Here is a 26,303-nt window from a genome sequence, read left to right as displayed (position 1 = left end):
TTGACAAGCCTGATGTTCTTGTCCACCATGCTCTTGATGCGGATCTGCAGCGCAACTAGCTTGTCCGACGATGCCCAGTCCGGTCCCTTCTCCTGCCAGGAGGTGAGCCGCATTGGGGCCCCAAATTTGAAATCGGGGGCCGCGGCCCAAGTGGTGTCGCGGGGCTCTGTAACGTAGAACCACTGCTTTTGCCGCCCCTTGACGGTCTCCACGAAGGTACCTTTGGGCCATGGGACATTGGACAACTTGCTCACCATAACGCCTCCACACTCGGCGTGCTGCCGCCCACCACCTTCGTCTTCACATTGAAGGTCTTCAGCCACAGTCCGAAGTGGGGTGAGATGCGGAAGAAGGCCTCTCACACGAAAATGAATGCCGAGATGTTGAGGAAGTAATTGGGGACCAGATCATGAAAATCTAGCCCATAGTAGAACATGAGTCCGCGAACGAATGGGTGGAGTGGAAATCCCAGCCCGCGGACGAAGTGAGGGATGAACACCACCCTCTCATGGGACTTCAGGGTGGGGACGATCTGCCCCTTGGCCGGAAGCCAGTGGGAGATTTCTGGGTCCAAGTACCCCGCCTATCGGAGCTTCGTAATGTCCTTCTCCATGACGGAGGAGGCCATCCACTTGCCCTGCGGTCCGGATGCGGACATGGCTGGAGTGCTTTTTTGAGGTGGAAAAGATGGGAGCTTGGGCGCTGGAGCTCGAGAATGGACGGGCAGAGAGAAGGGAGGCGTGGTGAAAGAGGTGAATCCTCATCTCTTTATAAAGGAAACGAATATCAAGCGCCTCCCCACTCACCTTAGCGTATTGCCCAAGGGGCATGCATGCGGCGCGGTTGGATTACCCAAGTCCGTATTAATGAGAATCCCCCAATAAGGGGACACAATCTATGCTTTGACAAGACGTGCCAATGAAAACCGTGTCTCGAAACATGGAACGAGAGGCTAAAAACATGGCTCGAAATAATGACTGGGCAGAGACGTGGCATCTCACTACAAGAATGTCAGTAGATGGGACTTGTTAAATATTATAATCTTTATGGAGCCTGTTTTGCAGAGCTAGACACGTTCTCCATGTTCGTGGACTACATTGAAATATTCAGAGGAGGAACCCACCTTGCAATGCCGAAGACAATCTGCGCATCGGACACCTCGTCGTTGAAGCCTGATTCAGGGGCTACTGAGGGAGTCCTGGATTAAGGGGTCCTCGGGCGTCCGACCTGTCTGACATGGGCCGGACTATTGGGCCATGAAGATACAAGATAGAAGACTTCCCCCCGTGTCCGGATGGGACTGTCCTTTGTGTGGATGGCAAGCATGGCATCCGGATGTATTATTTCCTTTCTTTGTAACCGACTTTATGTAACCCTATTCCCCTCCGGTGTCTATATAAACCGGAGGGTTTACTCCGTAGAGACAAGGACAATCATACAGGCTAGACATCTAGGGTTTATCCACAATGATCTCATGGTAGATCAACACTTGTAATCCTCATACTCATCAAGATCAATCATGCAGGACGTAGGGTATTCGCTCCATCAAGAGGGCCCGAACCTAGGTAAAACATCGTGTCCCATGTCTCCTATTACCATCGACCTTAGACGTACAGTTCGGGACCCCCTACCCAAGATCCGCCGATTTTGACACCGACAACCGGTGCCCCACACTGTCGCGGACATGCTCGGTAGGTCGCAGGCACCAGCCTCAAGCCGCCATGTCAACAGCTCTTCTGACAGATGGGGCCGCACATGCACGGCAAGAAGCTCCTCCAGGCCGAGCGGCGCCTGAGACCGACATCACCTTCAACCCCAGTGATCACCCCAACACTACGGCCAGTGTCGGCATGCTCCCCTTGCTGTGCACGCCTACCATCAGTGGTGTCGCAGTAACCAGAACACTCATCGACGGTGGCACTGGCCTCAACATCCTCTCCGTGGAAACCTTCGACCTGTTTCAGGTGCCTTACGACCAGCTCGCCCCTACCAAACCCTTCTCGGGAGTGGTCGATGGCTCCACCATCCCTCTGGGACAGATCCCCCCCCCTCTGTCACCTCAGACACGTGCCACAAGTACCGCACCGAGCTCATCAACTTTGACATCGCCCGCATCAGCCTCCGGTACAATGCCATCTTTGTGTACCCAACCCTTGCCAAATTCATGGAAGCAACACACCCCGGCTACAACGTCATCAAGATGCCGGGGAGCAGCGACATCCACACAATGGTGGGAGACACCAATGAAGCACTCCAGGCCCTCCAGCTCACTTTCAACGCCATGGTGGCCACGCGGCCAAACGCGCGGGGGGGGGGGGGGGGCGCTCTGTAGACCCCGGAGGCCGCGCTTATGAAGGAAAAGCAGTTGTTGTCTCAGGACCAGGACGAGACAAAGCAAGTTCTAGTTGACGACGTGGGCCTAGGCCCCACTTTAACCATAGGCCCTCGCCTTCCCCAGGACTAGGAAGACATGTCTGTCGGTTTCGTACGTGCGAACAAGGAGGTGTTTGCATGGGAGGCAATAGATCTGGTCGGCGTCCCGTGAGATTTGATCGAGCACCACTTAATGGTATGCCCTGGTGCGCTCCCAGTGACGCAGAAGGCATGTCAGCAAGCCCCAGAGAACCAGTCATTCATCGTCCAAGAGGTCCACAAGTTGCAAGAAGCTGGCGTCCCAAGGGAGGTGCGGCACCTAGATTGGCTGGCCAATCCGGTCATCATCCCCAAGAAAGGCAGAAAGGAGCGCACATGCGTCGAGTTCCTGGGCCTCAACAAAGCCTGCCCTCAGGACCCTTTGCCTCTTCTGCGCATCGACTAGATCGTCGACTGCGATTTCCTGTGCTTTCTGGACGCCTTCTTGGGCTACCAGCAGATCAAGATGTCGGCGCAGGATGTCGAGAAGACGGCCTTCCTCTCCCCGTGCGGGGTGTACTACTACACCTGCATGCCGCTCAGGCTGCGCAATGATGGCGTGACCTTCCAGTGATTGATGCACATCTCCCTGGGTCGGTAGCTCGGCAGGAACGCCGAGGTGTACGTCGACCACATAGTGGTCAAGTCATGAGAAGAAAGGACCCTTGTAAAACATTTGGAAGAAACGTTCGCCAACCTGTGCAAGGTAAACCTGCGCCTCAACTCGGAGAAGTACGTGTTCCGCATCCCATCCGGCAAGCTACTAGGATTCCTAGTGTCACACATAGGGATCGAGGCCAACCCGTAGAAGATCAAGGCGATTGAGAGGATGAGCCCGCCGCAGACCCTCAAGGAGATGCAGATGCTCGCGGGCTGCGTAATTTCGTTGGGGTGCTTCATCTCCAAGCTTGGCGAGTGTGCCCAACCGTTCTTTAAGATGATGAAAAAGAAGGGCCCGTTCAAATGGGCTCTAGAGGCCGAGGGGGCCTTCCAAGACCTCAAGAGGTACCTCACCAGCCTGCCAGTGATGGTGGCGCCACGCCATCTTTAGCCCCTGGTACTTTACCTGGCTGCCACACCCCACTCGGCCAGCATAGCACTCGTGGCGGTCCATGAGGAATGTGCTGATGCGGGTGTGCGGCATAGTGCCCAGCACATGGCCGTGCCATCGCCACATCAAGATGGCGCTCCTGAAGCCTCGACTACCCCGTCCGACTGCAAGACTACCAAGGTCACTCCCGAGGTTACTCCCGAGCCCCGCCCCCCTCCGTCGCAAGCAGGGTCAGACTCCATCAGCACCTCCTCCCTCGTCGAACACCACATGTACTTCATCAGCACGGTGTTGGGTGACGCACGCGCGCTACCCCATGCCACAGAAGCTCTTGCTCGCGCTCCTCGACGCCTCCAGGAAAGTGGGACACTACTTCCAAGGCCACCCCATCATGGTCATTTCCGCATACCCCCTGGAGAAGGTGCTCCACAACCCCAATGCTGCAGGGAGGGTTGCCGAATGAAACATCGAGCTCCAAGTGTTCAGGGCTTCCAGACCATCCCGCTCTCTTGGTCGTTCGTGGTCTGGGGGCTGGACATCCTGGGTCCGTTTCCCCGAGCTGCCGGGGGGCTACCGCTACCTCTACGTCGCCATCAACATGTTCACCAAGTGGGCGGAGGTGGAGCCTGTGCGCACCATCCCAGCTGGTTCGGCTGTAAAGTTCATCAAGGCCTCGTGAGGCACTTCAGGATCCCAACCATATCATCACTGACAACGGCTCTCAGTTCACGACCAAGCTCTTCAAAACATATTGTGCTAACCTTGGAATGCAGATATGCTACGCTTCAGTGGCGCACCCACAGAGTAAGGGCCAAGCCGAGCGTGCCAACGCGGAGGTCGCGAGGGGCCTTAAAGCGAGGAGCTTCAAGAAGAAGCTCGAGGCCTGTGGCAGGGGTTGGCTCGACGAGCTTTAGTCCGTGTTGTGGTCCATCTGCACCATCACGACTAAGCCCACTGGTGAGACCCCGTTCTTCCTCGTCTACGGGGCCGAGGTGGCCCTCCCTCATGGGGTCAAACATCGCTCCCTGCGGGTCTTGGTGTTTGATGAGGCATGCTAGGACGCCTCGCGGGGGATGCACCATGTGCAAGGGCGCTGCAGTAGTATCACTGCCGTGCTCTGTGCCACGAGGTACCAGCAGGCGCTGCAGTAGTATCACTGCCGTGCTCCGTGCCACGAGGTACCAACAGGCGCTGCAGTAGTATCACTGCCGTAGCGTCTGTTCCAAGACCCTCGAGGTGGGTGACCTCATCCTGAGATGGGTGCTCTCCAGGGAGGGGCTTCACAAGCTCTCGCCTATGTGGGAGGGCCCGTTCAGGATCGCCCGTCTCTCTAGGCTTGATGCCGCGCGCCTGGAGACACAGGACGGGGTCCCCATCCAGAATGCCTGGAACATCCAGCATCTTCAGAGGTTCTATCTATGATCAACCAGCGCCATGCGCCTTTCAAGCGTCCGCCTGTGACACTCTCACGTAATAATGAGTGGGGCTGTACATGTCCCGTAGTCTGCAGAGTGCCGCCCCTGGGCCTCACGGGGCTTCCACCCACGTCCTAGTAGAAGCCGCATGCTCGGCGCTGGCAGGAAGACCAGAAGACTAGTATAGCTCCCGAACGCGGCTGTTCTGTTGCTTGCTTTCTGTAGCCGATATGCCACTTCTTGGAATGAAACTTGAAGTTCTCACGTCTTTATTTGAAAGAGCTGGGAATTTTTTTCTGCGGCATTCGCTCTTCCAGGCCTCGTTTTGAGGGAGAGTAATAGTTGCCTGTCACCCTTCGTCGCCCGTCCCGCGCGTGGAGGCTAGGACACGGTTGAGCATGCTTGCGTCTGTCTCTGCCCGCGAACACTCATCGCCAAAGCCTTAGTGTTCTAGACTTTGGCATCTTAATCCTCGCGCGACATCCTCAAAGGAGCCTACGGGCATGCACACCCTCCTGAGTCCATGCCTTCAGGCATCGCAACACTGCGTACTGGCGGGGACTGGCCAGCGCTAGGGGGCTCGCGCGATGCACGACATTTGTGGGGGCACCCTAGCCCCACAGCCACAGGTCCCTCCCAAGGCCTGAGGACTTTCGCACCCTCAAGAAGGAAATCCTTCATAGCAACAAGGGGCGTGTAGGAGGTCCAAGCTCCAGAGAGGCACACTCTCGCGGTGCGGGAGTCTACTGCAAGCACACCAAGCTAAGTCATAACAACCATGATCAGCAAAAACCCATCAATTAGAAGCAACACATATATCAGGACGCAAAAAAATACAATGATATAATGACGTAAGTGCCATAGTTCATTACACGTCCGAGTAGGGCTTTCTACTTTTTGATGCAGAAAAAAAGAAAGAAGCGAAAGCGGCCGCACGCCCACCGCGGCTCCTGAGACCTGACTCCAGCAACGCCCGTGCTCAGTCGGAGTCCTCCTCCTGCTTCACTGGGGCGTGGTGGTGAGGCGGTTCCTCAACCACCCCGGTCCGAGCTCGGCCGAGTGGCGGCTCGTCATAGTCATCGTCGCTTGTGCTCTTCCCAGAGGAGAAGTCGCCGATGCTGGAGGCGTCGCGACCGTCACCAAGGGCAAGCTTTTGACGACCCGAGACCGACGCTCAAAATGGCTTCCATGTTTTTTGTTGTTGTCATGTGTTTCGTTTATTTGTATCATCCATCATGTCATCATTTGCATGGCATCGGCACTCCGTGCCGTCATTCTTTTCAAAGCTTGCATCCGTTCGTAGTTGTCGCGCCCCCTTCGTTGACCGTTCCGAGACCAACTAGGTTTTTTTGAGTTCCTCCTATCTGGCTGCTTAACCTCTTTGCTCAGTGCACAAACCCTTTGCTTGCTCGTCTGGAACTTTCCTGAACCCAACCCGGGTAGTCGTGACATCTTCCCCAAACATCCCTAAAAACTAGGGGAGCTGTCCCATCCATCCGTGTCCGTCGCTGCCACTGTTCTCTCCGAATTCATCCCGAGCCAACCAGCTTCCCTCTTGGCCGATCCATCCATCCAATCAGCAGTCGCAACTAGTTCTTGCCTCATCTGCCCGAGCTCCTCCCGCAGCTTCCCGTCAACCTCGACCCCGCCTCATCATCTGGCCGACCCCGGCGATCGGACCCTCGCCGGAGACAAGTCTCGATAGCCCTACTCCTTACCCCTCCTGCTTCTATTTCTCTCTCGTCTCACATCCCCCCTCTCTCTCTTAGGAACCTCTTATGTGGCCCGTCGCCATGGAGGGCCACAGGAGCTCCGCCAGCACAAGCCGCACGTAGCCACCAGGGAATCGCCGGACGTCGCCTTTGCCCGGATCTGGCATCCCCAGCGCCGAATTCGCACCTCTCCACCCGGTTCCAGCAAGCACCAGCGTCCTGCTATTCTACTTCTACGTCGGAGGTCCCGCAAGCCATCCCCGACCCTGGTCTCACGCGTCTCCTGCACTCCTCCCACACGAACCCGGCGTGGCCCTTCTCGCGCATGCACGCGCACGAGCGCCACGAATGGAGGATCTCCGCGCCATGGCCGACGACCTCCTCTCAAGCCCGGCGCCGCCAAGCTGCTTGCTCGCTAGATCCTCCTTCGCGCCGACGACCTCGACCACCAGCGCCTCTGCGAGCCATGTCTTAAGGGAGGATGACGCCAGCGCCCAATTCCGCTCGATCCACCTACGCGTTCACCACACCCCTGTATCGTCCACGCGCCTGGGCTTCCTCTGCTCCGGCCCAGCCTCTCTCGCAGCCTGCAGCCAGCTCCACGGACTGGGCCTGGCCCATGGTGAGCGCCACAGTGCCCACCAGATTCGGCACGCATCATTTTTTGTATTTTCATTCTAGTTGATTTTTTCTATTTTTTAGAGACACTAGTTTTTCAAAAAATCCCTCAAACTTCATGATTTTAATAACTCACAACCCATGCATCATATGTAAATAATTTATATATGAAAAAGCTTTGAATTTCCTCTAGTTTCACAATATCCAACTTTCATGCATGTCTAAAATGTTTAAACTTGTTGTTTGACTTAGTTTGCACAAATGACATGCTAAAATGGTTTTATTCATATCTAATTAACCATAGCTCCGAATTAAATAAACTATATATGTAACTTGTCTAGAAAATGCATAGATTGACATGGTTGACTTTATTTTGCTGTTTAACAACATTAAAATTTTGTTATAGGCCGAACAGTACCAAATTCAAAATATGCATACGGGGATTCTCCGGAATTGTTGTTTCCGGCCTCATTTTAACTTGCCTAAATAGCTAGTTTACTTATTTCACCTTTTACCATGTTAACCAACATTTAATATTGTTGAGTACATAAACAGGAGAGAACTAAATAATTATTGTGATGTTTCCCTAATATGCAACTCGTTGCATATTGTGCTCGACTTAATTTGTAGTATTGTTTGATGCACTTTGCCATGCCATGCCTATTTAATATGGACATGCATCATACTTGGTTGAGCAACATGTCATGTTTATGTGTTGTGTATTTACCATGTTGTTACTTCTTTTCGGTGTTGCTTCTCGATAGTTCCGGTTATGTCATGATTGTGAGGGTTCGTTCGACTACGTTGGTTTGTCTACTTCATGGATTCGGTCTTCTACCTAGCGGGATTTCAGGCAAGATGACCATCATCTTGGCTTTTTTGAGGAAGATATAAGGAGGCTTATGTGTGATAGAGCGTATCGTATCACTGGGTTTGGATGCACCGGCGAAGTTTGTACCAACTCTCTTTGTGAGAAAGGGCAATGCATGGTACCAAAGAGGCTAGCAATGATGGAAGGGTGAGAGTGCGTATAATCCATGGACTCAACATTAGTCATAAAGAACTCATATACATATTGAAATCTATTAGTCATCGAAAAAAGTACTACGCACATGCTCCTAGGGGGATAGATTGGTAGGAGAAGACCACGGCTCGTCCTAGACCGCCACTCATAAGGAAGACAATCAATAAATAAATCATGCTCCGACTTCATCACATAACGGTTCACCATACATGCAAGCTACGGGAATCACAAACTTCAACACAAGTATTTCTACAATCCACGACTACCCACTAGCATGACTCTAATATCAGCATCTTTATATCGCAAAACTATTGCAAGGAATCAAACATATCATATTCAGTGATCTACAAGTTTTATGTAGGATTTTATGACTAACCATGTGAATGACCAGTTCCTGTCTTCTCTCTAAATAGATATAAGTGAAGCAAGAGAGTTTAATCCTTTCTACAAAATATATACCCATGCTCTAACAAATATAAGTGAAGCAAAAGAGCATTCTACAAATGGCAGTTTTCTATGTGAAGAGAAACAGGCAATCCAAACTTCAAAAGATATAAGTGAAGCACATGAAGCATTCTATAAAGCCATACTCAAAAGGTATAAGTGAAGTGCAATGAGCATTCTATAAATCAACCATGGACTATCTCATGCCAGCATGGTGCATCAAAGACAAGTGGAAACTAAATGCAAAAGACGCTCCAAGATTTGCACATATCGCATGAACGAAATGAATCCGAAAACATACCGACATTTGTTGAAGAAAGATGGGATGCCTTACGGGGCATCCCCAAGCTTAGACGCTTGAGTATCCTTGAATATTTCCTTCGGGTGCCTTGGGAATCCCCAAGCTTGAGCTCTTGCCTCTCCTTCTTCTCCTCACATCGAGACATCCTCGATCTTCGAACACTTCATCCACACAAAACTCAACAGAAAGCTCGGTAAGTTCCGTTAGTATAATAAAGCAAATCACTACTCTAAGTACGGTTGCAAACCAATTCATATTTTGTTTTAGCATTATATCTACTGTAATATAACTTTTCCATGGCTTAATCCATTGATAGGAATAGATAGTTTCATCAAAACAAGCAAAATAGGCATCAAAAACAGAATCTGTCTTAAACAGGACAGTCTGTAGTAATCTGAACATTCACCATATTTCTGGTACTCCAATAATTCTACCAAAATTAGAAATAATGAATAATTTGTATAGAAAGACAGTGAAAAAATTTTCATAACCGTTTGACGTTCCAGTACAATATGTAAAATCGCGCACTACAGCCAAAGTTTCTGTCCTGCACCGCACAAACCAACAAGTAATCTAAAACATCCTAAAGGCAAACCTTGGCACATTATTTTTATAATACAATGGAATTGTTCAAGGGGATAATTATTTTTGTTGAAAAGTTTCTGTAATCAAGATTCACAAAGTTTCCGTGAGCATGAAAAAAGTTCAAGGAGCTCCCCCACTTCAACAATGCTTGTCTCTCTCACTTTCAATTTCCTTTTTAAAAACGTTTTGGGTTCCCCTCTTTATTTTTTGTTTTTAAACTATATAAAAGCACACAAAAGAAGTAAATGACTCTCTAAAACTTCTGGGTTGTCTCCTCGGTAGCACTTTCTTTAAAGCCATTAAGCTAGGCATATAGTGCTCAAGTAATGGATCCACCCGGATCCCAAGGTATATCAAAGCCAATTTGAATTAACAATGATTTGTATTTTAGTAGTGAGCACAGAGTAACATATATCATGTAATGACGAAGTCTAACTCTCTTCCTATGCATCGGCATGTCAAAAAAGAACAATTCATGCACACAAAGTAAATGCCAATGCATAGTATGAACAGTTCCTTGCAATTTTTTCGTGTTGGAAACATAGAGAGGCGGAGATTTACTTCCTCTCTCATAATAACTGCAAGTAGGAGCATCAAGCAAATGCATATTATATCTTTCAAAATCATCATGTGTAATAGTAAAATGCAACCCATCAATATAATCCTTAGTAAGGGTAAACTTCTCCGATATAGTGTAGTTGGGAGAATTCAAACGGATAATAGGACTATCATGCGTGGGTGCAATAGAAACAATTCCATGTTTAACATAAGGAACTATAGGAATTTCATCTCCATAATCATAATTCATATTGGCATCTTGGCCACAAGCATAGCAAGCATCATCAAAAAGGGATATTTCAAGAGAATCATCGGGATCATAACAGTCATCATAGCAATCATCGTTTGGTATGCACGAAGGGAAATTAAACAATCAGCTCTTCCACCTTTTGTTCTTCGCTGTCCTCCTCATCTTTTTCATCCAATGAGCTCACAATGTCATTAATTTCTTCTTCCATAGACTCCTGCAAAATACTAGTCTCTTCTTGGACACCGGAGACTTTCTCAATAAAATCATCAATATCGGAATTGAATTCATAATTCTCATAGCAATATTTAAGTATGGCAAAAAATTTAGGTCTGTAAACAGCATCATCAAGATTTTCACACTCTTAAAACAAAGATTCAATTTCATAAGCACCCATAAAAGAAAAAAAATTCTTCTATTTGTTCCACAACATAGTAATCATATATACCATTAGCATAAGATGCCAAGGTTTTATCATCATTAAATTTGCATGAAAAGGGAAGGTGTGGAGCCTTCATCCAAGAGCAACAAGTATAGTCATATCTCAAGCATAGTTCCCGAGCATACCAATGCAACATATGAATTTGATCCCATAATAGTTTCCCTTTTCGAGTCAAGCGATAATCCCTAAAGTATTCACGTTGATCCAACGTGTCTCCCATTACATAATTGAATGGGGTTTTCTCAGGATAATCAAAGTAGTACATAATATTTTTCACATAACCAGCATCGAGGGTTTTAGGAGGTTCCCCATCTCCATGTGTAGCAGGTACACCTAATTTTTTGGTATTTCATGTTCCATATCCATAACTAAAGGTAGAGAACAAGTTAGAACAGCAAATAAAAATTACTTAGTGATAAAGCAAACAAGCACACACGAGAATATTCACCCTACGCTATGACTCCCCGGCAACGGTGCAAGAAAAAGTTCTTCATAACCCACAAGTATCGGGGATCAATTGTAGCCTCTTTCGATAAGTAAGAGTGTCGAACCCAATGAGGAGCTAAAGGTAGAACAAATATTCCCTCAAGTTTTATCGACCATCGATACAAATCTACGCATGCTTGACGTTCGCTTTACCTAGAACAAGTATAAAACTAGAAGTACTTTGTAGGTGTAACGGGATAGGTTTGGAAGAATATAAAGAGCACGTAAATAAAAACTAGAGGCTGTTTTAGGTAAAGAAGCAATAAAGTTAGTATAGCGGTTGTGGAAAAGTGGTGGTAGGAGTGGCGAAATTGTCCCTAAGCAATTGACTACTTTACTAGACTGATAGAAAGTTTTATGTGGGAGAGGCCACTTCTAGCATGTCATCCCTGACATGGAATTCTATGCACTTATGATTGGAACTATTAGCAAGCATCTGCAACTACTAATGTTCATTAAGGTAAAACCCAACCATAGCATTAAGATATATTGGTCCCCCTTCAATCCCGTATGCATCAATTTCTATGCTAGGTTGAAGCTTCTGTCACTCTTGCCCTCCAATACATAGTCCAATCAACATACAACTAACCCTATGGTGTGATCCACGCGCATGCTCATATGATGGGCACCAAGGGACAACAACATAACCAAAATAAAATTAAATCAATCATAGCAATTCACCAATTACCGGTAGGACAATGAAAATCTACTCACACATCATAGGATGGTAACACATCATTGGATAATAATACGTAGGATAAAGCACCATGTTCAAGTAGAGGGTACAGCAGGTTGCGGGAGAGTGGATCTGCTGTAGATAGATGGGGGAAGGTGATGGAGATGTTGGTGAAGATGGCAGAGGTGTTGGTGTAGATTTCGGTGATGATGATGGCCCCGGCGGCGTTCCGGCGCCACTGGAAGCGAGGGGGAGAGAGCCCCCCTCCTTATTTCTTCTTCCTTGACCTTCTCCCTAGAAGGGAGAAGGGTTTCCCATATGGTACATGGCCTCCAAGGCATGGGAGGGGCGAGAGCCCCTCCGAGATTGGATCTGTCTCTCTGTGTTTCTGCGTTCTCTGATTCTGCCCTTTCACCGTTTCTTAAATTCCCGGAGATCCATAACTCTGATTGGGCTGAAATTTTAACACAATCTCTATCCAGATATTAGCTTTCTTGTGGCGAAAGAAGAGCATCAACCGCTTTACGGGGTGGCTACGAGGGCCCAAGGCGCGCCTGACCCCCTAGGGCGCGCCCCCTCCCTCGTGGCCCCCTCAGGCATCGTCTTGCGTTGATTTTTCTTCCCAAAAATCACATATATTCCAAAAACATATTCGCCAGTTTTTATCCTATTTGGACTCTGTTTGATATGGATTTACTACGAAACAAAAAACATGCAACAAACAGGAACTGACACTGGGCACTGGATCAATATGTTAGTCCCAAAAATAGTATAAAAAGCTGCCAAAAGTATATGAAAGTTGTAGAATATTGGCATGGAACAATAAAAAATTATAGATATGACAGAGACGTATCAGGTTCCATGTTGGGACATGGATATCATGGGTATCACAATATCTCTTATTTAGTTAATGCCTCTATATAATTAGTAAAGGGTGGAAGGCTCGGCCGTTTGCCTGGTGTTTTGTTCTACTTTGCCGCCCTAGTTTTTTTCATATCGGTGTTATGTTCCTTGATTTTGCGTTCTTAACATGGTCGAGGTTTATGGCCCCCCGACAGTTCGCTTTGAATAAAACTCTTCCTACAAGGCCCAAAAGTGGTTTTACCATTTGCCTAATAACAACTAATACTTGTATAGTGACTTTCCGGACCCCGAGGACTTAATTGATAACCTGGGCTAGTGCTTCTCATGAGTGTTGGTCCAAAATGCAATAGCCGGGGCCACCAACGGGTGTGCCAGCCGAAAACTTAGCCAATCCGATCGTGGCCTGAGACGAGATATGCGCAGCTACTATCATGGTGTCGGCACATTGGGAGGTCTTACTGGACTTGTTTTACCATTGTGGAAATGTCTTGTGAAACGAGATTCCGAGCTTGATCGGGTTCTTTCGGGAGGAAGATTTTCCTCCATTGATCGTGAAAGTTTGTAATGAACTAAGTTGGGACACCCCTGTAGGGTTTAAACTTTCGAGAGCCGTGCCCGTGGTTATGTGGCATATGGGAATTTTTAATATCCGGTTGTAGAGAACTTGACACCAGATCCGAATTTAAAATACACCAACCTCGTGCGTAACCATGACCGTCTCTTTTCGAGTGGGTTCGAGAAGAGAACACGGTGGGGCTATGTTTGAACTTAAGTAGTTCAGGATCATTTCTTGATCATTACTAGTTTGCGGCCATTGTGTAGCTCATCATCTTACTCTTGTACTCATAAATTTGCCACCTTACAATGCTTAGTGCTTGCTGCAACCTCACCGCTTATCCATTCCATACCCATTAAGCTTTGCTAGTCTTGATACCCATGGTAATGGGATTGCTGAGTCCTTGTGGCTCACAGATTACTACAACAATAGTTACAGGTACAGGTTATACGATGATTTGACGAGAGAGCGATGCTTGCTTGTTTGGAGCTGTTCTTATGCTTCTTCTTCTTCGATCAAGGGATAGGTTCCGGGTTGGGATCCCGGGATTAGCAGGGTGGATGTCGTTCTTATTTTTCATTTGTTTCATCCATAGTCGGATCTTGCTCTTCTGTGTGATGATTGCTATGTATTGATGAACTGTGTTATTCGTATAGTAGCTTGTGGCGAGTGTAAGCCTTTATCTTCTACTCTCATCTATTCAGTACATGGTATGTTGTAATGATATCCACCTTGCTATGCGCTTGAAATACGATTGTGCCCCAATCATGAATTCATCATGTGATTGGGATAGAATCACATCTTGGGCGCTACAAGTTGGTATCAGAGCCTTACCGACCGCAGGAGCCCCCTTGATTGATCGAACCGTTGCTGTTGTTGAGTCCAGAAGAAAAACTATTTAGAGTCCTAGTTATATCAGAGAGAAGGAATTCTTTTTACTCCTTATCCCCTTCGTCGCTCTGGTGAGGAGTCCAGATGTAGATGTTTTGACTTCACTCTCCTTTTTTTCACTCAATTTTTTTAGAATCACGTGGGTATTGTGGAATCTTTCCGATATAATTGTGACGGGAATTATGTCTTGGTGCCTCCAGCATTTCGAGGTTGTGGCAGTGTCCTAGGGAGTTGAGGTCCAAGGTGTTTTCGTCATAGTGCTTGCCATTTCAGTTCCAGAATACTAGAGGACGCCGACATCGAAAAGACTTCTATACTCTTTGTGGTGATTGTAGTTTGGCGCCACCTAGTACTGGGGAGAGTGATCAGATGTATTGCCATAACTAGTATATCAGATGTTTTTCGAAGGTCTGAGGTACACGATTTCCGAGGTTTTTCATGGGTATGTGTTGACGGATGGATACAGTTGGAGTGTAGGATTTTTTAGTTGTGTGAGATATTTGTGCCTCCCTATATCCCCAACACAGATTGCGTAACCAGAAAGTTTCGGGAGTTCATAGGTGGGAATTCAAGTCGTTCATAGGTGCATATCTTTCTGATAGATGCATGTTATGAGATTGGGGTTCGACGTCTAGTGGTCCGCCTGTCCATGATCGTTTTTACAGTGGTCTCATTGTATCTTAAAGAGTCCTTGGCTATGCTAACTCGGGGATGCTTCTCATGTCATGTGCACTGCCTTGTACATGATGGTGCGGTATGATTGAGCCTGTGCGGGCCCCACCACGAAAATTTTGGACGAAATCTCCATCATATGTTTGTTCCGGCTTATTTTGCAAGCTAAATCCTATGTTTTGTTTTGAGTTGTGGTATTCGACTTGCTTCAATGTCAAGTATTGATTCCATACCTTTCCTAATAAGCAGCGTTCTCATATTTCTATGTGAATGCTAATCCTTCATGATAATCGAGATTGTCATGTCAATCCATTTCAACTGTTGCACTTCTCTTCAAGTTATTCCATACGGGTGCCGTCGAGAACACTGAGGATTGTCCGTTTTATCTGTCCCAAGATTCCTTTATTTTTCCCACCATCCCACCCATTTCTTCAAGGACTCAGATTTCTTAATCAACTATCCATTTTATTGATGTGAAGTCTCTTCATTCTTTTCCATCAATGTTCTTACCCGGTGGTTCTCATAAAGATGCTCAACAAGTTCTTCATTCTTCGTCCTTTTTCTTCTCCGCTGGACTAAATTCAAGCTTCGGTGTTGATCCCTTTCCTTGTTTCAAATGTTTTTTCATGACGGTGCATGTCGGTGTCAAAACCGGCGGATCTCGGGTAGGGGGTCCCGAACTGTGCGTCTAGGCCGGATGGTAACAGGAGGCAAGGGACACAAAGTTTTACCCAGGTTCAGGCCCTCTCGATGGAGGTAAAACCCTACGTCCTACTTGATTAATATTGATCATATGGGTAGTACAAGAGTAGATCTACCACGAGATTGGAGAGGCTAAACTTTAGAAGCTAGCATATGGTATGATTGTTGTTCTGTATGTTGTCCTACGGACTAAAGCCCTCCGGTTTATATAGACACCGGAGAGGGTTAGGGTTACACAAAGTCGGTTACAATGGTAGGAGATCTACATATCCATATCGCCAAGCTTGCCTTCCACGCCAAGGAAAGTCCCTTCCGGACACGGGACAAAGTCTTCAATCTTGTATCTTCATAGTCTAGGAGTTCGGCTGAAGGTATAGTTCGGCCATCCGGACACCCCCTAATCCAGGACCCCCTCAGTAGCTCCTGAACCAGGCTTCAATGACGACGAGTCCGGCATGCAGATTGTCTTCGGCATTGCAAGGCGGGTTCCTCCTCCAAGTTCTTCATAGAAGATTTTGAACACAAAGATAGTGTCCGGCTCTGCAAAATAAGTTTCCACATATTGCCATAGAGAGAATAATATTTACACAAATCTAATCTGCTGACGTATTCCATAGTGTGACACAGCACGGCCAAGCCTTTATCCGAGTCGTTTTATTATCCCACCTCAGCGCGTCATGCGAGGCAGTTTACTTGGCATGTCTTGTTAAAGCAGAGATCGTGTCCCCTTATTCCGGGATTCTCATCAATACGAGCGTGGGTAACCCAACCGCCTCTAGGACTCCTAGATTATAGGCAAGTCCAAACAGACACGGAGAGGACGCTTGATATTCACCCTCTTTATAAAGGGGACAAGGCTTTTATTTTTCACTCTCGTGCTCAATCGAACCCTTCCCCCCACCTCAAGCTCAAACGTCCGAAGTTCAGGTCAGGTGCTCCGAACCTTAAGTCATGTCCGGATCTAGCCTTCAAGGCCGATGGGTGCCTTCCTCCGTCACGGAAGAAGACATCAAAAAGTTGAGGGAGGCCAGATATCTGATCGCCGAGATTTTGCATCGGCTGCCTCCCCGAGGGCAGGCCATCCCCACCCCTGAACCCAACGAGAACGTCGTGTTCGTATCCCACTTCCTCCGAGGTCTAGGCCTTGCTCTGGATGCTTTCGTCAGGGGTTTGATGTTTTATTATAGGCTAGACTTCCACGATCTAGCTCCGGACTCCTTTCTTCATATCACGACATTTATTGTCGTGTGCGAGGCCTTCCTCCGGGTTACCCCTCACTTTGGCCTATGGCTCAAGACCTTTGAAGTAAAGCCGAAGATGATCGAGGGGCAACATGCAGCGTGTGGAGGTGCCTCAATACCCAAGATGACGGGAGCTCCGTGGTCCGAAGGTTCCATCCCAGAGGTGTCTGAATTGTGGCAACATGAGTGGTTCTACATCACGGCTCCTAGAAGTGCCAAGTGGGCGGCCGCCCCTGTTTTCCGCTCGGGACCTCCACCACAACTGATGTCATGGATCAGCAGAGGTCTGAGCTGGGGTCCAGCCAAGGATGTGCCTATACTGCAAAGCCGCATTCGAGATCTCCTCAATGGAGATGTCAGTTTGGTTGCGGTAATACAAGTTATGCTGGTTCGTCAAGTCCAGCCTTGCAAACGCCGGCTCTTCTCTTGTGGGAGTTCAATCCGAGGGACCGCATGTCATTCAAAATTTTCTCGGCCTGACGCACGAGGAGATGTACAAGTCATTCTTTGGACCTTAGGTGGAGTGTCCGGAAATCACCGAGGACGTGGGCATGAGTAGTAACTGCGCCGCCAGACAGGTAAGGCATCTTCCGGCCGAACATACTATCTCTCCTTTGTTACGAAGTTATTTCTAAGAGTTCGCTTTTTTACCAGGACTGGCTAACAAAGGCGAAGTTGATTTGGTGTTCGGCCCCCCTCCCTGAGGGTTTGGAAAATCCGGTATTGGAAAAGATGCTCCAGACCACAGCTTTCCTAGAGCCCTTAAAGGAAGATACTATGGAGGATAATACGGGCAGACACGGGCCCCCAGCGCTACCCATCTTAACCGAGGGAGCGAGCGTCTCCATGAAGGAAGACGACCAGAAGAGGAAAAGGACTGCGCCCGGGGATTCGGAAGCCGAAGCTTCCAAACGGGAGAAGAAGTCTCCCACAGAGGGTCGTACCTTGGGGGGTGCTGTTGCCGCACAAAGTCCGCGGGGGGATCAATTCTCCCGCGAGTCGTAAGTGACCTGAAATACTTTAATAGTACAGATATGCCATCCTTTTCTTCTGAGAGAATAACCACCACATATATTTTTGCAGTTCGGGCCTTAGCCCCTCTCAAATGAGCTCGTCTTCGGGGGATCTTCTTCCAGAGATGATGGAGAGTGAAAAGCCTCCTCCAGACTCCTCCGGTCCGGAAGCGGGCGACCCTGAAGTGTCATCGCGGAGGGCCTCTCCGAGTCCGGTGAGGCCGGAAGATAATCCCATTGACCCCCGAAGCTCCCAGTGTCCGGCTCCCGAAGAGAGCAGACAACAGAGTCCGGCACCTTCTAGTGTGCGATTGAATGTTCTGAGGGAGTTGGTGGGCGAGCGGCCATCTCAGATGAACACCGTGTGCTGATTAATACGGTGATGGAGAGAATATCGTCCACCGAAGGCGGATTGCATGAAGCTTTTATGAGTCTACTGACAGGCTTTGAGGTACGGAAAAGAATGTATGATAGTCCTGCACATGCTAGGTGTGCCCTGTGTAGATAGTAGCCCCTGAGACTCTGGTTGTCGTCGGAAACGACGACGAACAGAGGATCATATTCCCAGGTAATAACCATACTTCCTCTATGTGCAGGTGATGGAAGCTCCGGTGGCTGGCCGGACTAGCGAGTTTGCCCATTTAGAACGGCATTTGGATGCGACAGACGCCGACATCGAGCTTGTTAACAAAAGGCTTGACGAGGCACAGGGTAAGTGTCATTATCTGGTAAACGCCACAATAGGAAGAGCAGCATGATGCCAGCATCTTTAATATGTTCTGACTGCAGATGGAGCTGCCACTGTTGAAGCCTTGCGGGCAGAACTTGCCCGAGCCAAGGAACAAGCGAGGTTGGGTAATGCGGCTGCTTTGAAGGCGGCCGAAGAGTTGCAAGCCGAGAAGGCCGCGCATGGCGAGAGCCGAGACAAGATGGCCATAGAATTAAAAGCCGCCGCCGACCGTTGCTGGGTTCTTGAAAAGGAAAACCAAGAGAAGGCATCAGACTTGAGAAGGCTGCTGCGACGAAAAAAGACCTCCGCTCTGCTATGAGGGCAAAGAAGGAGGAGCTGCGGGAAGCCGGGGATATTGTAGCTGGGAAATCCTTTATGTTGCAGAGGAAGTTCGGAGATCCACGGTATGCCCCTCTGGATCGGCTGTGGAGTTCGGAGGATGTGTATATGGATTTGGCAGCGAGCGCTGCCGATGTGGCCAAGTACTTCCAGGGTCAGACGGACCGTGAAGTAGACCAGCTGTTTTGGAGACAATTCCATTCTCCCAAGTGTCCACTTTCATTGAATGACCAATTAGCCAAATGGGCCGAACTAAATAGGTTGTCCGGACTCTCCATGAGGTATGTTGTGGATCAGCTATTGCCGGAAAGGTCAAAACCGAACAGCTATTTCAGTTTGGTGCAGCAGTTGCTTGACGTGGTGTCGCCCATTAATGCGATGAAGAGGTCGGCGTGCATAGAGGGCGCACGGATGTCCTTTGCCCGTGTTAAGGCATACTGGGCGGAGATGGATGCTACCAATGTTGCAGCGCGGGATTCGGCTATAGGTCGAAAGGCTGCTGAGCACTACTTTGAAGAAGTTCTTGAGGGTGCCCGTTTGATAGAGACCCAGTGCTCAAAAGATATTATGTTTGAGTGATATGTAATCTCATTGTAAGCGAAATGCTTTTATAAATTTTTATAAGGCTATTTTTATACTTTTGCCTGAAAGTAATATGATGCCTCCTGGGCAGCCATTTATGTATACATGTGTATAACCTGAAAGATTGCAGTCGTCGGCTTCAACCCCCACGCATATAAGGCGGAGGTGCTCGCAAAAACACGCGTTCACACTTAACCCAACGTCTTGGTCCTATTAAGGAGGTGATAGCAGAGCGAGCGAGGCAACCGGACTATAATGCTTTAGCACTTTCACTTAGCCATAGGAGTTTGACAGTGGGGCTACTAGATAGCCCCTGGTGGCTTTGCACTCTCCCTCTTCTGGGGTGCGTACATGCCTGGCCGGAAAACGGTCCTTCATTAAGGCGGAGGAATTCTAACATTCCCACAGGTCATCGAGTGGTTGACCAGTCTCACGCTATATCATGACAGTCAGTTTTCGGTTTTCTCTATTGAGGTGCTCGTCCGGATGAACCAGCGCACAATTGCAGTAGTTCTCCTGGTGCTACCTTAGCCGGTAAAGCAGAACGTAAGGCACCAAAACACAGGAGCCGGGCAAACCCAACATTTGACCAAAGACAATGATTCGGAGCTGATGCATATAGGGCCAAACTCGCGATGCCGAACACTCCCTAAGGTATTCGTTCTTTGTGGTATAAACCGGGCCTAAATAATGGCCTTTGTAAGAAGCCCCTTGTGTCCAGGTACGTGCATTGTTCTGGCGTGGCCACATGCCAAGACGTTAGCATCCTTCTCAATGGTGGATATGTATCAACAAGAGACAGTAAAAAAGGTTTACGCAGGGTCTTAATCCAAAAAGAATCCTTGGAGCGGGTCCCTGCTGCACGTCTGTGCCTGTGTCTCCATTGTGCCGTATCCTGGACGGGTGTAGCATGATGATCATCTGTAAAAGAGAGGAAGTTAAGTGAAAAAGTTGTCGTGCAAAAAGATAGTTTTTAAAGAAACCATGTATAATTCAAGATGATAAGAAATTGCCACTTGTCTGCGCGCGTTGAGCCCGTTGTATTGACAAATAGGGGTGTGACCACTTATTCGGTATAAATAGCGGCGCCGGACTTGATTAGTTGTGTCTGAGGTCTTGACGACCTATTTGGATGCTTTCACTGGTCCGGGTGGCTTTAGTGTGCGGCTGCCAAGGCAGCCACACTCTCTTCGGCGTGCAGAGATTGCTTGATATTTCCGTTCATTGAAATGATGCCACGTGGACCGGGCATCTTGAGTGTGAGGGAGGCATAGTGTGGTATTGCATTAAAGCGAGTGAAAGCTTCGCGTCCGAGCAGTGGTTGGTAGCCACTTTGAAACGGAGCAATGTGGAAGGTTAAATGCTCGTGACGGAAGTTATCGGGGAGCCGAATATAACCTGTAGTAGGAGGGAGCCCATACAACGAGCCCCTGGGCCTGGCGTTACTCCTTTAAAGGTAGTATTGCTATGGCGAATTTGTGTTGGGTCTAACCCCATCCCGCGGATTGTATCCTGATATATTAAGTTTAGGCTGCTGTCGCCGTCCATCAAGACTCGTGTGAAGTGATATCCGCCAATTACTGGGTCTAATACCAGGGCATCCCATCCTGTGTGTCGGGTACTTGCTGAGTAATCACGATGGTCGAAAGTGATCGGTTGAGATGACCAATGGCAGGACTTCGTGGTGACAGGCGCTTGGGTATATTTTCCTGGGAGTGCCGCGTTGTTTTTTCCCTTGATTATGTGTAACACGTTTACTATTTTGACTTATGGTGGAAAATTCTTTTGTTCCCCCGTGTCTTGCTTGGGGGGCTCATCCTCGTCTTCACTTGGTGTATCCTCCCCCTTGTGTACGGCGTTGAGCTTGCCGAACTGCTTGAAGACCCAACATTCTCTGTTGGTATGATTAGCAGGTTTACCAGGGTACTATGAATCTGACATACTTGGTCCAGAATTTTGTTGAGGCTGGACAATTCATCCCTGGTGCCTTTAGGGGGCGGCTTTTGACCTGGCCGAGAGCTTTTGAATCTGGCATTTACTGCCGTGCCCTTTGTGATGTCTTCTTTATTCCGGCGTTTGTTATTGCTATTGCACCGTGATTTCCCGTTTCCATCACTAACTTCAGATGTACTGGGGTCGCTGGTGCTGCATCTGGCTAGCTAGCTGTCCTCACCCACGCAAAAGCGGGTCATGAGGTTTGTTAATGCGGCCATCGTTCTCGGCTTATTTTGGCCGAGGTGTCTGGCGAGCCATTCGTCACGGACGCTATGCTTGAAAGCTACCAAGGCTTCGGCGTCCGGATAGTCGACAATCTGGTTCTTTTTAGTGAGAAACATGTTCCAAAGCTTTCGGGCTGATTCTCCGGTCTGTTGAGTTATATGACTCAAATCGTCCGCATCCGGAGGTGGGACATAAGTCCCTTGAAAATTTGCCCGAAAGGCATCTTCGAGCTCTTCCCAACTTCCAATGGAGCTTTCGGGGAGGCCATTGAGCCAGTGACGAGCTGGCCCTTTGAGCTTGAGGGGTAGGTACTTGATGGCGTGGAGATCATCTCCTCGAGCCGTATGGATATGAAGGATGTAGTCCTCAATCTAGACCCCAGGGTCTGTTGTTCCGTCGTATGCCTCTATGTTTACGGGCTTGAATCCCTCTGGAAATTCGTGGTCCAACACCTCATCGGTGAGACATAGGGGGTGTGCGGCACTCCTGTAGCTGGGTGTACCGCGTTGTTCGGATGTTTGCTGTGTTGCATTGTAAGCTGGGGCGCGCTTGCGTGGTCCATAGATGGATCTTGTTGCGCTGTCCTTTGGGTGCGAGCCCTCGCATGGGTCGCGTATTGTATTGTGAGCGGCGTTGTATGCCACTCTGTGTTGGTAGAGGGGTCGTCTATCCGACCAGGTGGCTGCTTTGATATTTGGTTGTGGGGGTTCTGAGGCCTCCTCATCGAATTCGGGTAGCAGCTTCCGCTTTGGGTGGCTCTTGGAGGGGCGATTGTCGCCGTACCTTGCTGCAGTGTTGAGTATTTTACTCCATCTGATTTGGAGTGTGTCTTGCGCGGCCTTAAGCCTTTGCTTCTTCTTTCTCAGACTCCTCGCGGTGGCAACAAGCCTTTTATGGGCAGTCTGCTGCTCAGGGTGTCTGTCCGGCGTTATGTCGTCCGGACCATTATCCTTGATAGGATTTGTTTGTTCGATTTGATTATCCGGATTGCCGTTGTCCAGCAGCGGTTCGCCCTGCTCCAGCGCTGGGTCTGTGTGATTGCTATTTCTGTCGAGGCGGGATTTGGGGCGGCGCTTGCGTCGCCGCTTTGACTGCTTTTCGAGGGAACAAGCCTTGGGTGCGTCCTTCCGCTCCTCGTCGTCATCTTTTGGTGTGTCCACCATGTATACGTCATATGACGAGGTGGCGTTCCAGGGCTGTAACGCCCCGGACACACCAGCCGGTGGTCGTTACTCCTGGCGGGATCTAGACTGGCCTCATAGATCAATACTAGTCTTTTCTGCGCACTTTGTCCTCATTCGTGTGCACCCAGGACCAACTTCCCGGTCGGTCACGCATCCTGACACTACTCCAAGCTAAGCACGCTTAACTTTGGAGTTCTGTCCGAATGGGCTCCCAGAAAAGAAGGAATTCCTTATTGATATGAGTAGTCTATCATCCCTAATAAGCCAGGCTATCACATACACCCTCACTCAGAGGAATCGACGTCCTCGTCGGGCCATAGGAACGTTCCCTCTTGGCACAAACATTTGTGGATCCAGTCCGGTACAAGTACCATGCCGTGTGCCACGACGGGTCACAAACGTCATGAACAACATGACCGCGCACCTGTCCGCAAACATCCGTGTAACCGCGAGGGTCGGCTCTGATACCAACTTGTAACGCCCCGGACACACCCGCCAGTGGTCGTTATTCCTGGCGGGATCTAGACTGGCCCCTTCCCGGTCGGTCACCCATCCTGACACTACTCCAAGCTGAGCACGCTTAACTTTGGAGTTCTGTCCGAATGGGCTCCCGGAAAAGAAGGAGTTCCTTATTGATATGAGTAGTCTATCATCCCTAATAAGCCAGGCTATCACAAGGGCCCAATAGGCGCTGGTTCTTCATCATCTCCTTCATCGGCGTCCATACCGTCAATGTCTTCGGAGTTAAAGTCGAGCATGTCGGTTAAATCGTCGATAGTGGCTACAAAGTGGGTGGTGGGTGGGGTTTGAATTTCTTCATCGTCCGCATCCCAATCTCGCTGACCGTAGTCCGGCCAGGGCTCTCCTGATAAAGAGAGAGACTTTAGTGATTTTATAATATCGCCAAAGGGCGAGTGCTGAAAGATGTCTGCGGCAATAAACTCCATGATCGGCGCCCAATCGGATTCGATCGGCAGAGGCGCGAATGGTTCGGAGTCCGGCTCCTTGGAATCATGAGTCTCGCAGAGTGCGGGGCTAGTGCTCGGCTCGATCGCCATTAGGATCGCAGCCCCTAAGGTGGCGTCCAACCACCCATCCTCGATCGCCGCGGTTGGCTCCGAATTAAGGGTCGAAGCCGATGCGGGTGTGGCCTTCAGGGCACTGTTAGGCGGCAGAGCTAGATCATGCTCGTCGTGGCAGTGCGGCGCGTTCGGCAGTGGCTCGAATCCGTCGAAGATCAAGTCCCCGTGGATGTCAGCCATGTAGTTTAAACTTCCAAATCTGACCTGACGGCCAGGGGCATAGCTTTCAATCTGCTCCAGATGGCCAAGTGAATTGGCCCGTAATGCAAAGTCGCCGAAGACAGAGATCTGTCTGGGGAGACAAGTTTCACCCTGGACCACATCACTATCGATGATCATAGGAGCCATCAAGCCTGACGGCGACGACACAGAGGAACTCTCAATGAAAGCACCAATGTCGGTGTCAAAACCGGCGGATCTCAGGTAGGGGGTCCCGAACTGTGCGTCTAGGCCGGATGGTAACAGGAGGCAAGGGACACGAAGTTTTACCCAGTTCCGGCCCTCTCGATGGAGGTAAAACCCTATGTCCTGCTTGATTAATATTGATGATATGGGTAGTACAAGAGTAGATCTACCACGAGATCGGAGAGGCTAAACCCTAGAAGCTAGCCTATGGTATGATTGTTGTTCTGTATGTTGTCCTACGGACTAAAACCCTCCGGTTTATATAGACACCGGAGAGGGTTAGGGTTACACAAAGTCGGTTACAATGGTAGGAGATCTACATATCCGTATCGCCAAGCTTGCCTTCCACGCCAAGGAAAGTCCCTTCCGGACACGGGACGAAGTCTTCAATCTTGTATCTTCATAGTCCAGGAGTCCGGCTGAAGGTATAGTCCGGCCATCCGGACACCCCCTAATCCAGGACCCCCTCAGTGCACCTCTCAATCATTCACCTCTTGCTATTCATTAGTTCCGGAGTGCTGAAGATATCTCTGAAGATTCATGTTTCCACTCTGCATCAATTCAAGTTAATTTGAGGTTGTTATCTCATTCAAGCCAGTTAATCTTCCTGGTGCATAATCTCTTTCTAAGCATTTGTTCCAATGGCATTTCTTTTCATTGGACCCTAACCCACGGGTCTTTTCCCAGGATATTACCTGACTCTTCTAATTTTTCGAGAGTTATTATAAAATTGTTTTCAAAAGTGTGACGTAAGAATGGATTCCATCAGTCATATGCCTTCTCCAAGATCGCTTCCAAATTCTTTTCATTGTTGGTTCAACATTTTCTCTATTCATTCTTCCGGAGTGACTCAGCAATTTGGTGGTGTTCCTCGTCATATTTATCAATGTCAAAGACCGAAGAAGAGTTCCTCTTAAATCCTTACCCATTCTTCAAAAAATTCATAGTTAGTGCTTGATGCCATCCTCATAATTGTTTTCGATTGTGAGAATTGTTTTCATACCCATCTGAAGCATTTGATGAGTTCTTTCGGTTTTTGATTCTCCGGAAACCATTATTTCACAAGATTTATCCGTTCTCATCTTTCAGCTCTCGCTCAAAAATTCTTGTAATTGAGTATCTTCATTCATTCTCCAATTCTTCCAATGCATTGTTCAAAGTATTATCTAGTCGGCTTGTCATCTCTTCATTCTCTCGTATCAAAATTCACTCAAGTATCTTCATTTGTTTTCTAATTCTTCACGATGATTCATTCTCTTTTCTTCATTCGTTTTCAATTCTTGCGGTGGTTCATTCAAGATTTCTCTTCCTTGTTTTCATATCAATTAATATATTGTTTCCAATCCTACCGGTGGTGTGTTTAAGACCGTCCAAGTTTGCGCTAAATCAATCATTTTTCAACGAGAATAAGTGGCATGCCAAATCCATTGCTTATCATCAATTAAAGCTGATGAAGGGTAAGCATGACATAATCCTTATTCTTCTTTTCTTGGAGGTGATTTAATTCCTTCTTCCAGGGTTTGTTCATGATATCAAATTCTCCGTTTCAATTGTTTCATCTCTCTTTTTACGGAGTTCCAAGTTCTCTCGGTTATATCATCACGAAGCTCCATCCAATCATTGCAAGGCTTCAATCTTATTCTTTTCAACCTTCATTTATTTCAAGCATCATTTTGTTGTCGGAGAGGCATTATGTTGTTGCTCTATTCAAGTATCATCTCATATTGTTAACTTCATATTCTATTCCTTCCATTTAAACGGAGTGTGTTCGAATTCTCTCTTGTCCACTGTGCTCGTCATTCATATCTTTAAAACCTCCAAGTTTCTCATGGTATTTTTGTTCCCTATTTT

This window comes from Triticum urartu, chromosome 4A (assembly GCF_056163025.1).
Source record: "Triticum urartu cultivar PI428250 chromosome 4A, HENAU_Tu73, whole genome shotgun sequence".
NCBI lineage: Eukaryota > Viridiplantae > Streptophyta > Magnoliopsida > Poales > Poaceae > Triticum > Triticum urartu.
This window is presented reverse-complemented; position numbering follows the sequence as displayed.